The sequence below is a fragment of the Eurosta solidaginis genome, chromosome 2 (assembly GCF_040869045.1).
Source record: "Eurosta solidaginis isolate ZX-2024a chromosome 2, ASM4086904v1, whole genome shotgun sequence".
NCBI lineage: Eukaryota > Metazoa > Arthropoda > Insecta > Diptera > Tephritidae > Eurosta > Eurosta solidaginis.
In genome coordinates this window covers 109,566,452-109,586,529 of record NC_090320.1, presented here as the reverse complement: position 1 = coordinate 109,586,529, position 20,078 = coordinate 109,566,452, and the positions used below count along the sequence as shown (strand labels likewise).

Genomic DNA, 20,078 nt, shown 5'->3' with positions numbered 1-20,078 from the left:
AATATGTGGTAATAGCTATCGCTAAAACTCAATTGCCTAAAATATGTAAAACAGAGGTCCCCGAAATCAAAACTGTGGCTGTGTGAGTAAAACTAAAATCATCTTATTGGTGGTGGTTTAGTTGTTGATGAAAAATCAATGAGGTAGGATGTCTGCACGCATGTTTTTTAACACAGAAAAGGTAATTTGTAAATATGCCATATAAATACTATTTTATTGCTTGAGTCTAAGGAAAAATTTCAAAAAAATAAATTGCTAACATTAAACCATGAAAACTTTCTGCTCATATGCGTTTGTTTGCAAAGTATCTTTTCGCAAATGTGCAAATAAACAATAGCTTCACCCGATGTTGCTACTCTGCTTGTTCAGCGACAACTAAAGCTGCAGACATTGGTGCTTTATCAGTAACCGTATCGGTAAACTTATAACAGCTGATTCGACCAACCTTATGAGAATCAATTCAATCGATTATTGGTGCCGCTAAGGTCGTAACCGTATCGTAGGCACCCAATTGGTTTTTGGTTAACCATCGTACGGATAAACAACTGATTACGTTAGGGATACGACTACAGCGATACGACAAACGGCACCAATGACTACAGCTGACTGACTACAGCCGAATAAAGATGACGTGTGAAGTGGCGCCAATAATTATTCAACTAAATGGTGACCCCCTATATGAAGAGCGCCGAAAAGCTTGCAATATTTTGTACCATGTGGTCAAAAGCAAAAACAGCCTAAAAGTGTAAAAGTAGGCTGATATTGCTTGGGACAGACACGTTCTTAAATGTTGCATGCTTTTCTGGGCACTTGATATTGTTCGATGTATGGAACATATTTTATGTAAAACTGTGCGTTTAACCCGCTTTCCAGAAGCATGAATGTGCCAATTAAAATGTTGGGAAATCGAGTTTCAAAGTTTACTGCTCCCTTAAAATTAGAGGTATTAGTTTTTAATGTAAAAATGTATCAATAAATTACTAGTACTGCCTGTGGTCGAAATTCGACCAACCTGTATTTTTTTTTTTTTTTTTTGTTTTTTTTTTTTTTTTTTTGAACACAGTCTATGCATCCAGTGTTGGGGGTAGTACAATAATGCGTTATTAGTTGAACAGTGAGTGGAAATATAGCAAACTGGTCTAACTTACTTAAAGTTCTCATTAAAATTTTGAATTTGATCTAAGACGCTATACCTTTTTGATTGCATTTTCTTAAATTTTCTGCAAACTTTTCAAATATAATTATAACGTTTTGGTATGGAGCTTCTTAAACAAAAATATAAAACATATGTAAAACAAATGAAATTGACATAGTATTATGGTAAAATTACTTGAAATTGAATTGCAAATTTGCGGGAGGTACGCCGTTGGCGCGCTACCGAAGTTAGTTTTGGGTGCTCGGTTCCCCAGTAGGCCCATATCACGAATACTAGCAACACTAATGGTAAGAGTGACTTGTATGCACATCCATAAACCAATCATTATGTATCTACATAAACGAATCAATCATTATGTCTACACTTATGTACGTACACGCAGCGGAGAAGCAACGCACAAACACATGCAGATATCTAATCTGAGATGCTCCCAAAAGTATGCAATTGTAATTGTGGAAGTGTCGCTCACAAATACACGCGCATATGAGAAGCTATACACGTGCATCTGTAGTTATAATTATATGGCAGTAACTAAGTAAATTCTGGAAGCGCCTAGAAGATGCAACGAGGAAATCACAGAGTATAAAAGCACCAAAAGTAGAGGCGCGAGAATCAGTTTCGATTAAGCACGCTATCTGTCGAGCAGTACTTGAAAGACCATTATTAAATATTGGAGTTATTTATTCAACAGTTTAGTGATTCGAACTTAGCATAAGGTTGCAAATAAGAGGATTTGCAGTAAATTCGTTGCAATTGGTGTCAGAACAGGAATTGTTGAATAAATTCCGAAGATTTTGAATACAACTTGGATATGGCAAATTCAGTGAATTGAAGATCCAGCAACTGAAGAAGGAGTTGGAGAGCCGTGGATTGAATACAAGCGGCATTAAACTCGAACTTCAGGCACGAATACGAGAGGCAATGGAAGCAGAAGGAATTAGCGTGGAAGAGTATGTCTTTCATCTTGATGTCGACGAGACAACAACAAAAATTGAAGAGAAAAACGAAACAGCGCAGAGAATTACGAGCACAGACTTGAACATGATTTTGGCTGCAATATCTGCTCAAACATCAACAGTGTCATCCTAACTGGAAAGACAGATATAACATCTCAACTGGCAGAACAGAAGACATATATGGAATCACAGGAGACACGTATAACATCCAAGATGGAAACTCAACTGGAAGAACAGAAAATATATATGGCATCTCAACTGGAATCGCAGGAGACACGCATAAAATCGAAGATTGAAGCACAATAAACGCGTATTTCAGAAATGTCGACACAAATTACATCAAAGATGGAAGCACAACTGAAAAAACAAGAGACAAGCATAACAGTACAACTCGAAGCGCAAGAAGCGCATATATCATCAAAACTCGAAGCGCGTATGGACGAGAAAATAACGTAGTTTGAGGAAAAAATCGAGGCCGAGGTGGATGCTTTGAGAGGTCGTATACAGGAGTTGAAACTAAATCGCCCAGCTGTTTCAGCAAGCAATCCGAAGGTAAAAATTCCATCTTTTGACGGTTCTGTTCCTTTCCAGGTCTTTAAGTTGCAATTTGAGAAGAACGCAACAGTAAACAACTGGAATGCTGAAGATGAAGTCGCTGCACTCTTCGTAGCATTGACAGGACCAGCTGCCGAAATCTTACAGACTATTACAGAGTACGAACGGAACAGTTATGACGCATTGATGGCTGTTGTAGAACGACGTTACGGAAGCGAACACAGGAATCAAATCTACCAAATAGAATTGCAAAACCGCTACCAAAAATATAACGAGACTTTGCAGGAGTTTGCTTCAGACATTGAAAATTAGCTCATCTTGCAAATGCGGACGCATCTGTGGAATACACTGAAAGGGTAAAGTTTGAGAGTTTTATAAATGGCATACGTGACGTCGAAACAAAGCGAGCTACATACACAAGCCCAAAGCAAATATTTGCTGAAACCGTATCCTATGCACTGATTCAGGAAACAGCGTCACTTTTGAGTAAGCCCGCATACAAAGCTCATCGCGTAGAAGTGGAAAGGCCAGACTGGGTAGACACAATTTTCGAAGCATTAAAAGGAACGCAGCAGAAAAACGACGGTGGCGTCAAATGCTTTAAATGTGGAAAGCCAGGGCACATTGAACATTATTGCAGTACCAATTCTAACAGTTCCAGCAATGTGGCTGGCCGTAAACGCAGAGCTGAAGGAGATGAGCAAATCTCCAAATCCACCCAATCGTTAAACTAAAGCGAGTCAGCCGCAAGGGGCGACAGCAGGCTCCCTCAATTGAATGCCCCATAATCTCTATCTCGCAAATTGGAAGAAGGTCAAGCAATCTTTATGTCGGAGGACATGTGGATGGAAAGGAACGTTTACTGAATGTAGATACGGGTGCATCTCATTCCATCATTCGAGAGGATTTAGTCAACAATAAGATAAGACCATGGCATCGAGCAAGATTGCGTGCAGCTACTGGAGAAGGCACCATGGTTCTAGGTGAAGTAGCATGTGAAGTCGCAATTGGGAACGTCACGGTAGTACACAATTTTATAGTGGCAGGGATTGTTGATGAAATCATAAATGGAGTAGACTTCTTAAACGACCAAGGCATCAAGATCGATATGCAAAGCAAGACGATGCGATATAAAAATATGGATGTGCTACTTAATTTCGGCTACGAGAGGCTACGGCAGAAAGCGAGTGCTGGTGGAAGAGAGTCGTCATATACCACCAAAATCCGAAGCAGTCATCTGGGCAAAGGTTGATGGAAACTGTGGGACAAACAAATTGTGGGTTGTCGAGGCAGCAAATTAATCAACACCGAACATACTTGTAGGAAAAATCTTGGCTATAACAAAACAGGATGGACGTGTCCCGGTAAGAGTACTCAATGAGTTCAAGTCACCACTCAAACTGATCAGAGGAGCTATTTTGGGAAGATGCCAAGAGGCTGAAGTAATAATCAATTGTGAACAGCTCCAGGGAGAGATTTCAACTAGCAATATTGATCTTTCAGATGACATCATGGCATGGACAGAGGGACTAGAGAACGACTATCAGAGTAAGGCAGAGCAATTGCTCCTAAAGTACGGGAACATATTTGACCAAGATGGCTCCAAACCAGGCCGCACCAACGTTGTTAAACATCAAAATGACACAGGAGATGCGAGGCCGATACGTCAAACTCCACGTAGTGTTCCACTGGCGAAGCGGGAAGTTGTGAGTAAAATCATACAAGAAATGAGCGACAGCGGCGTCATCGAACCATCAGCTAGTCCATGGAGCTCACCTGTGGTACTTGTGAAGAAGAGGGATGGGAAAATGAGGTTTTGCGTGCACTACCGCAAGTTGAACGACGTCACGAAGAAGGATACCTACCCATTGCCAAGAATTGACGACACTCTGGACTCGCTCTCTGGTAAGAATTGGTTTTCCACACTGGACTTGAAAATTGGCTACTGGCAAGTGGTGGTGAAGGAGGAAGACAAAAAAAAACAGCCTTTAGCATCGGTGATGGTCTTTGGCAATTTACAGTAATGCCTTTTGGACTTTGTAATGCACCAGCTACTTTGGAGAGACTCATGGATCAGGTATTGAAAGGACTGCATTGGAAAACATGCTTGGTATACCTGGACGACATCATCGTATTGGGCAAGACCTTCGATTAACATCTGAAAAACTTGGAGGAAGTTTTCCAGAGAATAGCTGGGGCTGGTCTGAACCTAAGTCCCAAAAAGTGTGCGCTGTTTAAAAAGGAACTAAATTATTTGGGTCACAAGGTTACGACAGAAGGTATCCGTATAGCGAATGAAAAGATAGAGGCAGTAAAGGATGGGTCAAGACCACAGAACTTGCATGAATTAAGAAGTTTCCCTGGGCTGTGCACATACCGGCGATTTGTACCAAACTTTTCCAGCGTAGCCCATAGCCTCCATGAGCTTACAAGAAAAAATAAAGCTTTTGAATGGAAGAAGGAGCAAGAAGTGGCTTTCCAAGCATTGAAAGAGCATTTGTGCACTGCCCCAATTTTGGCATATCCGATTCCAGTAGCAACCTTTATTCTAGATACAGATGCGAGTGGATATGCTATAGGAGGCGTTTTATCACAACTGGTCGATGGACGGCATACTACAGCCGATCGATTGGAAAACCAGAGAGGAACTATTGCGTTACACGGAGAGAGCTGTTGGCATTGGTAGAGTGCATTAAACACTTTCACTTTCCTCTACGACCAGCGATTCCGCGTCAGTACAGATCACGCAGCGCTGAAATGGCTTCCGCAGTTCCGTAATCCAGAAGGACAATTGGCACGGTGGATCGAGCGGCTACAAAGCTATGACTTCGGAAAGGCAGTACCCATGGGAATGCCGATGCAATATCACGAAGACCATGTAGTTTGGAATGCAAGCACTGTTCAAAGGTCGAGGCTAAAGAAGACATTATAGATGTGCGGCTAATTGCTATAACGCGTACGGATGAATGGGACAAGGAACAACTAAGAAAGTGTCAGCTAGAAGATGCAGATCTGTCACATGTTATGGAAGGGCTCGAACGAAACGAAAGACCAAACAGGGAAGAGATGTCAGCAGAGAGTCCCATCGCGAAATTATATTGGGCACAGTGGAACAGTTTAGAATTGATATCCGGTTGCTGCATCGAGTATGAGAGAGTGAGGATGGTCATTTCAAGAAGAAGCTGATAGTTGTTCCCAGAAAGAGGATGCCTGACATGCTCAGCGAGCTGCATAATGGTCCAAGCGGAGGTCATCTTGGAATCACGAAGACGCTCGAGAAGATTAAACAGAGATTCTATTGGGTTGGTTGCCGTCAGTCGGTCACTGAGTGGATTGCGAACTGCGAGGTTTGCAGCAGAGCGAAAGGGCCAAAAACCCGAAGTCATGGCCAGATGAAGCAATATAACTCAGGTGCGCCATTTGAAAGGATCGCTATGGATGTCGCAGGTCCATTTCCTGCTAGCAACTGCGCAAACAAATGTATACTAGTGGTTATGGATTATTTCAGCAAATGGCCAGAGGTATACCCAATCCCAAATCAGGAAGCGGAAACAGTAGCAGAAGTTTTTATAAACAATTGGGTTTTAAGGTATGGTGTACCAATGGGGTTACATTCTGACCAAGGCAGGAATTTCGAATCAGCTGTGTTCCGGTAATTCGAAAAACACGGATAGCTGCATTGCATCCTCAGTCCGATGGTATGGTGGAACGATTCAATAGAACAGGAGCATTTAAGGAAAGTAGTAGACAAGTACCATAAGGAGTGGGATACAAATATATCATTATTCTTGATGGCTTACCGATCGGCAGTGCATGAGACAACGGGCCAAACTCCCGCAAAGGTAATATTTGGCAATGACCTTCGACTGCCAGCTGATTTGAAGTTTGGTATAGATGCCGATGCAGAGATAAATGTCAAGAAATCCACTGGTGTCTTGGAAGAAGAGCTGAGAGAGATACACGATCTTGTATGGCAACGATCAAAGATTATGAGTGACAAGATGAAAGCGAGGTACGATAAAACAACTAATTCGGAAGGGTTTCAGGAAGGAGATTTGGTGCTGTTATACAACCCACAACGAAAAAAAGGTTTGTCCCCGAAATTGCAGTGTAATTGGGAAGGCCCATACAAAGTTATAAAACGGATCAACGACGTAGTGTACCGCATACAAACCATTGGCAAACCACGAACAAAAATGAAAGTGGTTCATTTGAAAAGGCTGGCAGCGTTTAGATCGAGATATTTTTCTGGTCGGGACGATCAGACTTAGGTGGAGGGCAGTGTTACGAATATTAGCAACACTAAGGGGTACTGTCATCTCTAAGCTGATGCTAAGAGTGACTTGTATGCACTTCCATAAATCAATCATTATGTATCTACATAAACCAATCAATCATTATGTCTACACTTATGTACGTACAAGCAGTGGAGAGGCAACGCACAAACACATGCATGAGAAGCTATATACGTGCATCTGTAGTTATAATTATATGGCAATAACTAAGTAAATTTTGGAAGCGCCTAGAAGATGCAACGAGGAAATCACAGAGTATAAAAGCACTAACAGTAGAGGCGGGAGAGTCAGTTTCGATTAAGTACGCTATCTGTCGAGCAATAGAAGTGTTATTTTGAAAGTACTTGAATAAAGGCCATTTTGCATTATTAAATATTGGAGTTATTTATTCAACAGTTTAGTGATTCGAACTTAGCATAAGGTTGCAAATAAGAGGATTTGCAGTAAATTCGTTACAATATACATATATCGCGCATTTACTTGAATAGTGTCGTAATTAAAAAACACGAACTTTTAGTTAAAAACGATGAAATGTGCTAAAGGAATTTAGTCTTTTCCACACCACCCGTTTGGTACGCAATTGGCGCTTTACCGAGTTTAATTTTATATAAATACATATGTAATATGTAAGTGTGATACAAAACGAAAATTTCGAAATAACTGAGGATACCTTAAAAAAAATAAAATAAAAATATATAAAATTATGTAAAGGGAAAGAATGCAGAGTTTGCTAAAAAAAATTTAAACGAAAGAAAAAAAAAATAAAGTACTAAAATGAAAAAACATTAAGTGAGGTGAATAAACAGTTCCATATAAAAACGCAATAGGTAGGTTGAACTGGCCGGTCCATGAGGACCTCATATAGACTGATTGAGTCCGTAGTGTTACCAGAAGTTTGTTTTAACGACCAAACTGAAAAACCCTAATCAAAAACCAGGACCTATGTTGTAAAATAACTCCGTCCTCTTGGCAAATACTAGAAGCTTCCTAGGACTTAAGCCACTTGCTGCTTCTAGATCTGACAGCTGTATCACTCCCAATAGCTGGAGTCTTAGCCTGGCAAGTGCAGGGCACGAGCAAAGAACGTGCTCGATCGTTTCCTCCTCCAAACCGCACTTCCTACATCTGCTCTCACTGACCAAGCCTAATTTAAAGGCATGTGACGGCAGAAGGCAGTGTCCAGTCAGAATACCCGTCATGAATCTACAGTCCTCTCTTTTTAATGATAGAAGCAACTGTGTTAGTCTAAGGTTGTAAGACCTACACATAATATTCGACACTTTACAGCCCCGCGCTTGAACCCACGCATTTCTCGCTTGGTCGATCATGTGCACCTCTCGTCTTCGCTTAATCTCGCCCAATCTAATTGGGACATCTACGGAGCAAGCTTCAAGGGATGCGCCCTTTTTAGCTAGTTCGTCCGCTTTTTCATTCCCATCTATTCCCATATGCCCTGGGACCCAATATAGATGTATCTTCTCCCTGTCTCGATTCTCTCCAGAGACTGCTTACACTCTAACACGCATTTAGATGCTGTGCTATGTGAGATTATTGCCTTAATTGCTGCTTGACTGTCAATATAAAAGTTAACACGGTTGCAGCTTAAACTATTCTCTTCCAGGGTTTCTACTGCTTTGGTTACGGCTAATATTTCCGCTTGGAAAACGCTACAGTAATCCGGCAGCCTGTAGGATCTACTTATTTCCGGATCAGCGGAGTATACCGCAGACCCTACTCCTTCCACTACTTTGGAACCATCGGTGTACACATGTATCGCCTCTTCCGCCATTAGCGCACCCTTGCGCCAACCATCCACCTCTATTGTGACCTTAAGATCTCCCTCGAAGCGCAGATAGGGAATCATGTAGTCTGTTCGTCTTGTGATTGATGACGCTATACTACTGTGGCCATATGGTCGGCGCTCAAGCTGCCCCGAAGCACCGAGCCTGGTTGCGGTCGTTAACGCTTTGATCTTTGCTAACGTGTCTACAGGTGGGATGTGGAGAATGGCATACAGTGCAGCCGTCGTTTTCAGGGCTCCCGTAATGCTAAGCATCGATAGTCTGCATACCCCCTCTAATTTTTTGAGGTATGTTGTTTTTTGTGTGGCTTTCCACCAAACAAGAACTCCATAATATAGAATATGGCTTACAATCGCTGTAAAAACCCAATGAGAAAGAGAGGGCGATAGGCCCCACGTACACCTCAGCATTCTTTTACATGCATAGAGTGCCGTTGAGGCCTTCTTGACCCTCTCCTCCACGTTGAGCGTCCATGACAGCTTACTGTCTAGGATGATTCCCAGATATTTTGTGCAAGGTTTCTCCTGAAAGGTCACCCCTCCTAACTTAGGCCTGGTCCAATTTGGAACCTTGTACCTCTTTGCAAACAAGACCATATCCGTCTTCTCCGCATTGACTTTCAACCCGACATTAGATGCCCAGGTATGAATATCCCGAAGTGCCCGATCCATCAAAGAACTAATCGTTGGAAGGCACTTTCCACTTATGACAATTGCGACGTTATCTGCCTAAGCCGTAAGTTTTACGGGTCCCTCATCGAATTGCCTGAGAAGTTAGTTGATGACCACAGTCCACAGCAGAGGTGATAGCACCCCTCCCTGCGGCATGCCCCTGTCCACTGATTTCGTGGCCTCGTACAATCCCCATTGTGATGTAATCTTTCTGCAATTTAACATGCAGCCGATCCATCTGTTTAAGTCAGGATGTACTTTAATGTAATTAAGACCATCCATAATCGCCCATTTTGCACCATTATTGAAAGCCCCGGCAATGTCCAAGAAGACTCCTAGAGCATACTCCTTATATTCTAGGGATTTCTCTATGCTTATTACCACCTTATGCAATGCGGTGTCTACCGACTTGCCTTTGGTGTACGCATGCTGTGCTGTGGAGAGCAGCTTTTCATCCACGTTGGACTTTATGTACACATCTATCAGCCTCTCAAAGGTTTTGAGCAGAAATGATGTTAAGCTAATGGGCCTATAGTCATTGGGACACACGCGACCGATCTTCCCCGCCTTTGGTAGAAAAGCTACACGAACAGTTCTCCAAGAGTGCGGTACATGATTCAGTCTTATGTACCCATCGAATATTATTTTAAGCCATTCCACGACCGCCCTACTTGAGACTTGTAGCATGGCCGGGAATATACCATCTGGGCCCGGCGATTTACACTTAGAAAATGTCTTCACTGCCAACTAGATCTTGGTATCGGTCACCAAGCCCGGCACTACTAGCTCCGTGATCGAAGTGTGAGTGATGTCTGCTGGCTTTTCTAAACCGTCTCCCGATCGGAAATGTGTATCGAGAAGCACCTCAAGGGATTCCTCACTATGACGTGACCATTCTCCGTTCTCTTTCTTTATTAGTCCCTGGACTATGTTTCCCTTTGCTAGGACTTTTTTCAACCGTGCTGTTTCGCTGGAGCACTCTATATCCGTACAGAAACTTTTTCATGAGATTCTCTTCGCCCTGGTAATTTCACGCTTGTAGATCCTCAGTAGATCCCTGTACTCGTTCCGACACGTTTCGCTTTCCGCGGTCTTTGCGAGCTTAAACATTTCTTTTACCTGTCTTCTTAGAAGACTGAGCTCATTGCTCCACCATGGCGGCTTTGCTTTTCCTCTGAATCTTCTTAGAGGGCAAGCTTTGTTATACGCAGTCATAAGCGTCCTTGTTAGGAATTCATTCGACTCCTCCAGTTCCTCTACATTAGCAACTTCTTTGGGTTGTCCCAGTTTTGTTTCTACATGTTTCTGGAATTTAGTCCAGTTCGTTGACCTAGAGTTTCTAAAGGTTCCTCCCTTTTCTACCCTCGGTAGGGGGATGCTAAAGCTGATATACGCATAGTCGGAGAAGGATGGTCTATCAAGAACCATCCAATCATACCTTGATATATCACGCTCGGAGCTCAATGTAATATCCAGAACATTGCTGGATGTTGGATCAATGTATGTAGGTACATTTCCCCTGTTGGCTATCTGCAAATTGGTTTGCAGGATGTAACAAAACAGAGATTCGCCTCTCTCGTTCGTATCTGCTCCTCCCCACGCATTGTGGTGCGCATTTGCCTATGACCAACCGCCCTTTGCGCCCTTCCTCCTGTACTAGCCTTTTGCACTCCATCGGTGGAACCTCCGCAGCCACCGCTACGAGATCCTCAGTGGTGTAATTAGGCAGCATATATGAATACAGCTGTTTCCTTACCATTACTACAGCTCGCACCCGTCCTTCCGTCTGCGCGTAGTAAACGCCAAACCTGCGCGCGCTAAGTTCAGAATCCTTTCCTACCGATAAGAGCCACGGCTCCTGGTCCAGCGCCACGTCAAACGAACCCTCCTCAAGGGTTAGGAGGATTTCGCTCGACGCCACTTTATTGTGTTGGAGGTTTATCTGTAGGACTCGCAGCACCATTGGGCTGTTTGTCCACCTCCAGCACCTTCGTCTTGACGTCGTCGTCCTCCCCTTGCCCTTTTGGTTTAGAGTATTCGAGGCCCCCTTCATCCTCTCGTGACTGTTGTGCCGGGTGTTCCTCTGTGCGAGTCACAGCACCATTTAGCGGTTGGTCCTCTTCTAGCACGTTCGTGGTGACGTGGGGGACCTCCACCTGACTTTTTTCCCTTAGGCTTTTAAGGTCCTTTTCGACTTCGCCCACCTCTAGCGTGTTAGGGTTTTTATCCTCGGGACTTCTTTTCCTGAGTCGCATGTACATTTTACCAGTGCCAAAGGACATTTTGCCAAGCTGCGTGTACAAAATATCCTCCGCCTGCATGTTTATTTGGAAGATGTAGGACTGACCATCCTCGGTAGGCCGAGATACAGTAAGTACCTTCCAATCCTGTGTCGCAGTGTATCCTCCGACTTCATCACGCATGGTATCCATACCTTAACTTTTGGTACCGTGGGGATTTGCGCTTTATCCACCACCTCAAACCGCGCGATCGTGCCTTTCCTTTGGAGGTTTGGAACCACTTCCCCCAACCACCGCAAGCTCGCGATGTTGTCGCACGCTATCATCTTCACACCGTTATACCATCCCCCCGAATCAAAGGTTGGAAGGTGCTTACTTGGTTGTTCCCGCATCATCTTAAGCATTAAGCTAATAAGCTCCTTTCCACAGATCTCCACCTTTCAGTAGTCATTTGTCCGAAAGGACTGCTACGATCAACCAGCGCCACAGTCAGTGACTGATTTTCCACATCACTCATCTTAAACGCAATAAGTGCACTAAGACTTTTTGCAAGTAAGGAAGGCTAAGTTCGGGTGTAACCGAACATTACATACTCAGTTGAGAGCTATGGAGACAAATTAAGGGAAAATCACCATGTAGGAAAATGAACCTAGGGCAATCCTGGAATGTGTTTGTATGACATGTGTATCAAATGGAAGGCATTAAAAGGTATTTTAAGAGGGCCATAGTTCTATAGGTGGACGCCATTTAGGGATATCGCCATAAAGATGGACCAGGGCTGACTCTAGAATTTGTATCAAATGAAAGGTGTTAATGATTATTTTGAAAGGGAGTGGGCCTTAGTTCTTAAAAACTTAGACGAAGTTTTCCAGAGAATAGCTGGCGCTGGTCTGAAACTAAGTCCCAAAAAGTGTGCGCTGTTTAAAAAGGATGTAAATTATTTGGGTCACAGGGTAACGACAGAAGGTATCCGTATAGCGAATGAAAAGATAGAGGCAGTAAAGGATTGGTCAAGACCACAGAACTTGCATGAATTAAGAAGTTTCCTTGGGCTGTGCACATACCGGCGATTTGTACCAAACCTTTTCAGCGTATCCCATAGCCTCCATGAGCTTACAAGAAAAAATAAAGTTTTTTGAATGAAAGAGGAGCAAGAAGTGGCTTTCCAAACATTGAAAGAGCATTTGTGCACTGCTCCAATTTTGGCATATCCGATTCCAGGAGCAACCCTTATTCTAGATACAGATGCGAGTGGATATGCTATAGGAGGCGTTTTATCACAACTGGTCGATGGACGGCATACAACAGCCGATCGATTGGAAAACCAGAGAGGAACTATTGCGTTACACGGAGAGAGCTGTTGGCATTGGTAGAGTGCATTAAACATTTTCACAAATAACTCTACGGCCAGCGATTCCGCGTCAGGGCAGATCACGCAGCATTGAAATGGCTTCTGCATTTCCGTAATCCAGAAGGACAATTGGCACGGTGGATCGAGCGGCTATAAAGCTATGACTTTTCCATTGATCATCGGAAAGGTAGTACCCATGGGAATGCCGATGCAATGTCGCTAAGACCATGTTTGGAATGCAAGCACTGTTCAAAGGTCGAGGCTAAAGAAGACATTATAGATGTCCGGCTAATGGCTATAACGTGTACGGATGAATGGGACAAGGAACAAGGGCTCGAACGAAACGAAAGACCAACAGAGAAGAGATGTCAGCAGAGAGTCCCTTTGCGAAGTTATATTGGGCACAGTGGAATAGTTTAGAATTGATATCCGGTTGCTTGCATCGAGTATGGGAGAGTGAGGATGGTCATTGCAAGAAGAAGCTGATAGTTGTTCCCAGAAAGAGGATGTCTGACGTGCTCAGCGAGCTGCATAAAGGTCCAAGCGGAGGTCATCTTGGAATCACGAAGACGCTCGAGAAGATTAAACAGAGATTCTATTGGGTTGGTTGCCGTCAGTCGGTCACTGAGTGGATTGCGAACTGCGAGGTTTGCAGCAGAGCGAAAGGGCCAAAAACCCGAAGTCATGGACAGATGAAGCAATATAACTCAGGTGCGCCATTTGAAAGGATCGCTATGGATGTCGCAGGTCCATTTCCTACTAGCAACTGCGCAAACAAATGTGTACTGGTGTTTATGGATTATTTCAGCAAATGGCCAGAGGTATACCCAATCCCAAATCAGGAAGCGGAAACAGTAGCAGAAGTGTTTATAAATAATTGGCTTGCAAGGTATGGTGTACCAATGGAGTTACATTCTGACCAAGGCAGGAATTTCGAATCAGCTGTGTTCCGGGAAATGTGTAAATCATGGGGAATTCGAAAAACATGAACAACTGCATTGCATCCTTAGTCCGATGGTATGGTGGAACGGTTCAATAGAACATTGGAGGAGCATTTAAGGAAAGTAGTACACAAGTACCATAAGGATTGGGATACACATATATCATTATTCTTGATGGCTTACCGATCGGCAGTGCATGAGACAACGGGCCAAACTCCCGCAAAGGTAATATTTGGCAATGACGTTCGACTGCCAGCTGATTTGAAGTTTGGGATAGATGCCAATGCAGAGAGAAATGTCAAGAGATCCACTGGTGTCTTGGAAGAAGAGCTGAGAGAGATACACGATCTTGTAAGGCAACGATCAAAGATTATGAGTGACAAGACGAAAGCGAGGTAAGTTAAAACAATCAATTCGGAAGGGTTTCAGGAAGGATATTTGATGCTGTTATACAACCTACAACGAAAAAAAGGTTTGTCCCCGAAATTGCAGTGTAATTGGGCCCATACAAAGTTATAAAACAGATCAACGATGTAGTGTACCGCATACAAACCATTGGTAAACCACGAACAAAAGGCTGGTAGGGTTTAGATCGAGAGATTTTTCTGATCGGGACGATAAGACTTAGGTGGAGGGCAGTGTTACGAATATAAGCAACACTAAGGGGTACTGTCATCTCTAAGCCGATGCTAAGAGTGACTTGAATGCACATCCATAAATCAATCATTATGTAGCTACATAAACGAATCAATCATTATGTCTACACTTATGTACATACACGCAGCGGAGAAGCAACGCACAAACACATGCAGATATCTTATCTTAGATGCTCCCAAAAGTATGCATTTGTAATTGTGGAAGTGTGGCTCACAAATACACGCGCATATGAGAAGCTATATACGTGCATCTGTAGTTATAATTATATGGCAGTAACTAAGTAAATTTTGGAAGCGCCTAGAAGATGCAACGAGGAAATCACAGAGTATAAAAGCACCAACAGTAGAGGCGAGAGAGTCAGTTTCGATTAAGCACGCTATCTGTCGAGCAATAGAAGTGTTATTTTGAAAGTACTTGAATAAAGGCCATTTTGCATTATTATATATTGGAGTTATTTATTCAACAGTTTAGTGATTCGAACTTAGCATAATGTTGCAAATAAGAGGATTTGCAGCAAATTCGTTACAATATACATATATCGCGCATTTACTTGAATAGTGTCGTAATTAAAAAACACGAACTTTTAGTTAAAAACGATGAAATGTGCTAAAGGAATTTAGCCTATTTCACACCACCCGTTAGGTACGCAATTGGCGCTTTACCGAGTTTAATTTTATATAAATACATATGTAATATGTAAGTGTGATACACAAAGAAAATTTCGAAAATAATTGAGGATACCTTAAAAAAAATAAAATAAAGATATATAAAATTATGTAAAGGGAAAGAAGGCAGAGTTTGCTAAAAAAATGTAAAACAAAGAAAAAAAAATAAAGTACTAAAGTAAAAAAACATTAAGTGAGGTGAATAAGCAGTTCCGTATAAAAACGCAATAAGTGCACTAAGACTTTTTCCGGGTTTTAATGTTATCATTGTGAAAATATGTTCGGATATTTTATGTTGGGATTCCAGTTGAGATCTATGAACGTAATTAATTTATATTAAATTTGTAAGCTAATGAAAACTACGCAAATTACAATTCCGTTCAATTCAGTAGTTTATTAAGAAGTAACAAGTAAGGAAGGCTAAATTCGGATGAAACCGAACATTACATACTCAGTTGAGAGCTATGGAGACAAAGTAAGGGAAAATCACCATGTAGGAAAATGAAACTTGGGTAACCCTGGAATGTGTTTGTATGACATGTGTATAAAATGGAAGGTATTAAAAGGTATTTTAGGAGGGCATATTTCTATAGGTGGACGCCATTTAGGGATATCGCCATAAAGGTGGACAAGGGCTGACTCTAGAATTTGTATCAAATGAAAGGTGTTGAAGATTATTTTACAAGGGAGTGAGCCTTAGTTCTATAGGTGGACGCCTTTTCGAGATATCCCCATAAAGTTGGACCAGGGGTGACTCTAGAATTTGTTTGTACGATATGGGTACCAAATGAAAGGTATTAATGAGTTTTTTAAAAGGGCGTGGGTCTTAGTTCTATAGGTGGACGCCATTTAGGGATATCGCCATAAAGGTGGACCAGGGGTGATTCTAGAATTTGTTTGTACGATATGGGTATCAAATGAAAGGTGTTAATGAGTTTTTTAAAAGGGCGTGGGCCTTAGTTCTATAGGTGGACGCCTTTTCGAGATATCGCCATAAAGGTGGACCAGGGGTGACTCTAGAATTTGTTTGTACGATATGGGTATCAAATTAAAGGTGTCGCCATACGATATGGGTATCAAATGAAAGGTGTTAATGAGTTTTTTAAAAGGGCGTGGGCCTTAGTTCTATAGGTGGAAGACTTTTCGAGATATCGACATAAAGGTGGACCAGGGGTGACTCTAGAATTTGTTTGTACGATATGGGTATCAAATGAAAGGTTTTAATGCGTATTTATAAAGGGAGTGGGCCTTAGTTCTATAGGTGGACGACTTTTCGGGATATCGTTATAAAGGTGGACCAGGGTTGACTCTAGAATGCGTTTGTACAATATGGGTATCAAACGAAAGGTGATAATGAGTATTTTAAAAGGGAGTGGGCCGTAGTTCTATAGGTGGACGCCTTTTCGAGATATCGCCATAAAGGTGGACCAGGGTTGACTCTAGAATTTGTTTGTACGATATGGGTATCAAATGAAAGGTGTTAATGAGTATTTTAAAAAGGAGTGGGCCTTAGTTCTATATGTGGACGCCTTTTCGAGATATCGCCATAAACGTGGACCAGGGGTGACTCTATAATGTGTTTGTACGATATGGGTATCAAATGAAAGGTGTCGCCATACGATATGGGTATCAAATGAAAGGTGTTAATGAGTTTTTTAAAAGGGCGTGGGCCTTAGTTCTATAGGTGGACGCCTTTTCGAGATATCGCCATAAAGGTGGACCAGGGGTGACTCTAGAATTTGTTTGTACGATGTGGGTATCAAATGAAAGGTGTCGCCATACGATATGGGTATCAACTGAAAGGTGTTAATGAGTTTTTTAAACGGGCGTGGCCCTTAGTTCTATAGGTGGAAGCCTTTTCGAGATATCGACATAAAGGTGGACCAGGGGTGACTCTAGAATTTGTTTGTACGATATGGGTATCAAATGAAAGGTGTTAATGCGTATTTATAAAGGGAGTGGGCCTTAGTTCTATAGGTGGACGACTTTTCGGGATATCGTTATAAAGGTGGACCAGGGTTGACTCTAGAATGCGTTTGTACAATATGGGTATCAAACGAAAGGTGATAATGAGTATTTTAAAAGGGAGTGGGCCGTAGTTCTATAGGTGGACGCCTTTTCGAGATATCGCCATAAAGGTGGACCAGGGGTGACTCTAGAATTTGTTTTTACGATATGGGTATAAAATGAAAGGTGTCGCCATACGATATGGGTATCAAATGAAAGTTGTTAATGAGTTTTTTAAAAGGGCGTGGGCCTTAGTTCTATAGGTGGAAGCCTTTTCGAGATATCGTTATAAAGGTGGACCAGGGTTGACTCTAGAATTTTTTTGTACGATATGGGTATCAAATGAAAGGTGTTAATGAGTATTTTAAAAAGGAGTGGGCCTTAGTTCTATATGTGGACGCCTTTTCGAGATATCGCCATAAACGTGGACCAGGGGTGACTCTATAATGTGTTTGTACGATATGGGTATCAAATTAAAGGTATTAATGAGGGTTTTAAAAGGGAGTGGTGGTAGTCGTATATGTGTGGGCGTTTTCGAGTTATCGACCAAAATGTGGACCAGGGTGTCCCAAGCCATCATCTGTCGGATACCGCTAATTTATTTATATATGTAATACCGCGAACAATATTCCTGCCAATATTCCAAGGGCTTTTGATTTCGCCCTGCAGAACTTCTTCATTTTCTTCTACTTAATATGGTAGGTGTCACACCCATTTTACAAAGTTTTTTTCTAAAGTTATATTTTGCGTCAATAAACAAATCCAATTACCATGTTTCATCCCTTTTTTCGTATTTGGTATAGAATTATGGCATTTTTTTCCTTTTTTTGTAATTTTCGATATCGAAAAAGTGGGAGTGGTCATAGTCGGATTTCGGCCATTTTTTATACCAATACAAAGTGAGTTCAGATAATTACGTGAACTGAGTTTAGTAGAGATATATCCATTTTTGCTCAAGTTATCGTGTTAACGGCGGAGCGGAAGGACAGACGGTCGACTGTTTATAAAAACTGGGCGTGGCTTCAACCGAGTTCGACCTTTTTCACAGAGAACAGTTATCGTCCTAGAGTCTAAGCCCCTACCAAATTTCACGAGGATTGGTAATTTTTTGTTCGACTTATGGCATTAAAAGTATCCTAGACAAATTAAATGAAAAAGGGCGGAGCCACGCCCATTTTAAAATTTTCTTTTATTTTTGTATTTTGTTGCACCATATCATTACTGGAGTTGAATGTTGACATAATTTACTTATATACTGTAAAGATATTAACTTTTTTTTTTAAGTTTGACTTAAAAAATATTTTTTTAAAAGTGGGCGTGGTCGTTCTCCGATTTTGCTAATTTATATTAAGCATACATATAGTAATAGGAGTAACGTTCCTGCCAAATTTCATCATGATATCTTCAACGACTGCCAAATTACAGCTTGCAAAACTTCTAAATTACCTTCTTTTAAAGTGGGCGGTGCCGCGCCCATTGTCCAAAATTTTACTAATTTTCTATTCTGCGTCATAAGTTCAACTCACCTATTAAGTTTCATCGCTTTATCCGTCTTTGGTAATGAATTATCGCACTTTTTCGAAATTTTCGATATCGAAAAAGTGGGCGTGGTTATAGTCCGATATCGTTCATTTTAAATAGCGATCTGAGATGAGTGCCCAGGAACCTGCATACCAAATTTCATCAAGATACCTCAAAATTTACTCAAGTTATTGTGTTAACGGACGGACGGACGAACGGACATGGCTCAATCAAATTTTTTTCGATACTGATGATTTTGATATATGGAAGTCTATATCTATCTCGATTCCTTTATACCTGTACAACCAACCATTATCCAATAAAAGTTAATATACTCTGTGAGCTCTGCTCAACTGAGTATAAAAATAATTTTCATTGAATGGCATTTAAAACAAGGTCCACGTTGTTCAAAGATTCAAAGTACAAAGTTTCATAGTCGAACACTCCTTCTCAACGTGAATGCTGTACGTAAGTTTTAAGTCAATGGTAACTTTCAAATACCTCAAAATATGTTTCGCCGCAGTCACATGCTCAACATGTGGATCAATGTTTCTCGGCGATAATTTTGAAACAGAGTGTAAAATATCTGATCGGGTTGTTAAGCCCAAATGCATAAGAGCGACGATTGGTATTGCTTAATATCTGCTTTGTTAAACTTTTCGATACATGCAACTTGATACCCAGCCGTTGGTTTACATTCATTCATGCCATACTCATTTAACAAATCTTTGTAATAGACCGTATAGACAAACTCCGACTCGTGCGTACTAAGTTGGCCAAGAACATACAAAACGCTTTTGAGAAATCAGCTCAACGCTACAACCTCCGAAGCAGAGTAAAACCATTTAGTGTAGGTGAAAATGTATATCGGCGTAATTTCGTTCTGAGCGACAAAGCGAATAAGTTTAACGCCAAGCTAGCACCCGCCTTTGTTAAAGCTACAGTTCTCGCCACAAAAGGAAACTCCATGTATCAATTGCAAGATATGCATGGTAAGATAGGGTGGTACCACGGAAAAGGTATTAAGGAATGCAAGGATTAAAACACAATCTACCATCAGATAATGTCCTATACAACAACTAAAAAAGGACCAACGTATATAAATATATATCTCCATCCCTATTTAATTATCTCTGTTTCGCATCACGCCACCTTTTTCACTTGTTTTTCCGTGCCTATAAATGCTTCGGATTGAGACATAGCGGGGTCTTCTCCTGGAAAAAGTTTGAAGTAAAGGTATACACTCGAAAAAAAATATTTT

General features: G+C 41.6%; 1 protein-coding gene across 2 annotated transcripts in view; it reads right to left on the bottom strand.

Moving 5' to 3' along the window:
• Positions 1-20,078, bottom strand: part of LOC137240148 (uncharacterized) — a 1,574,936-nt gene that overhangs the window by 1,467,724 nt on the left and 87,134 nt on the right. The gene's annotated exons all lie outside the window — the stretch shown is intronic.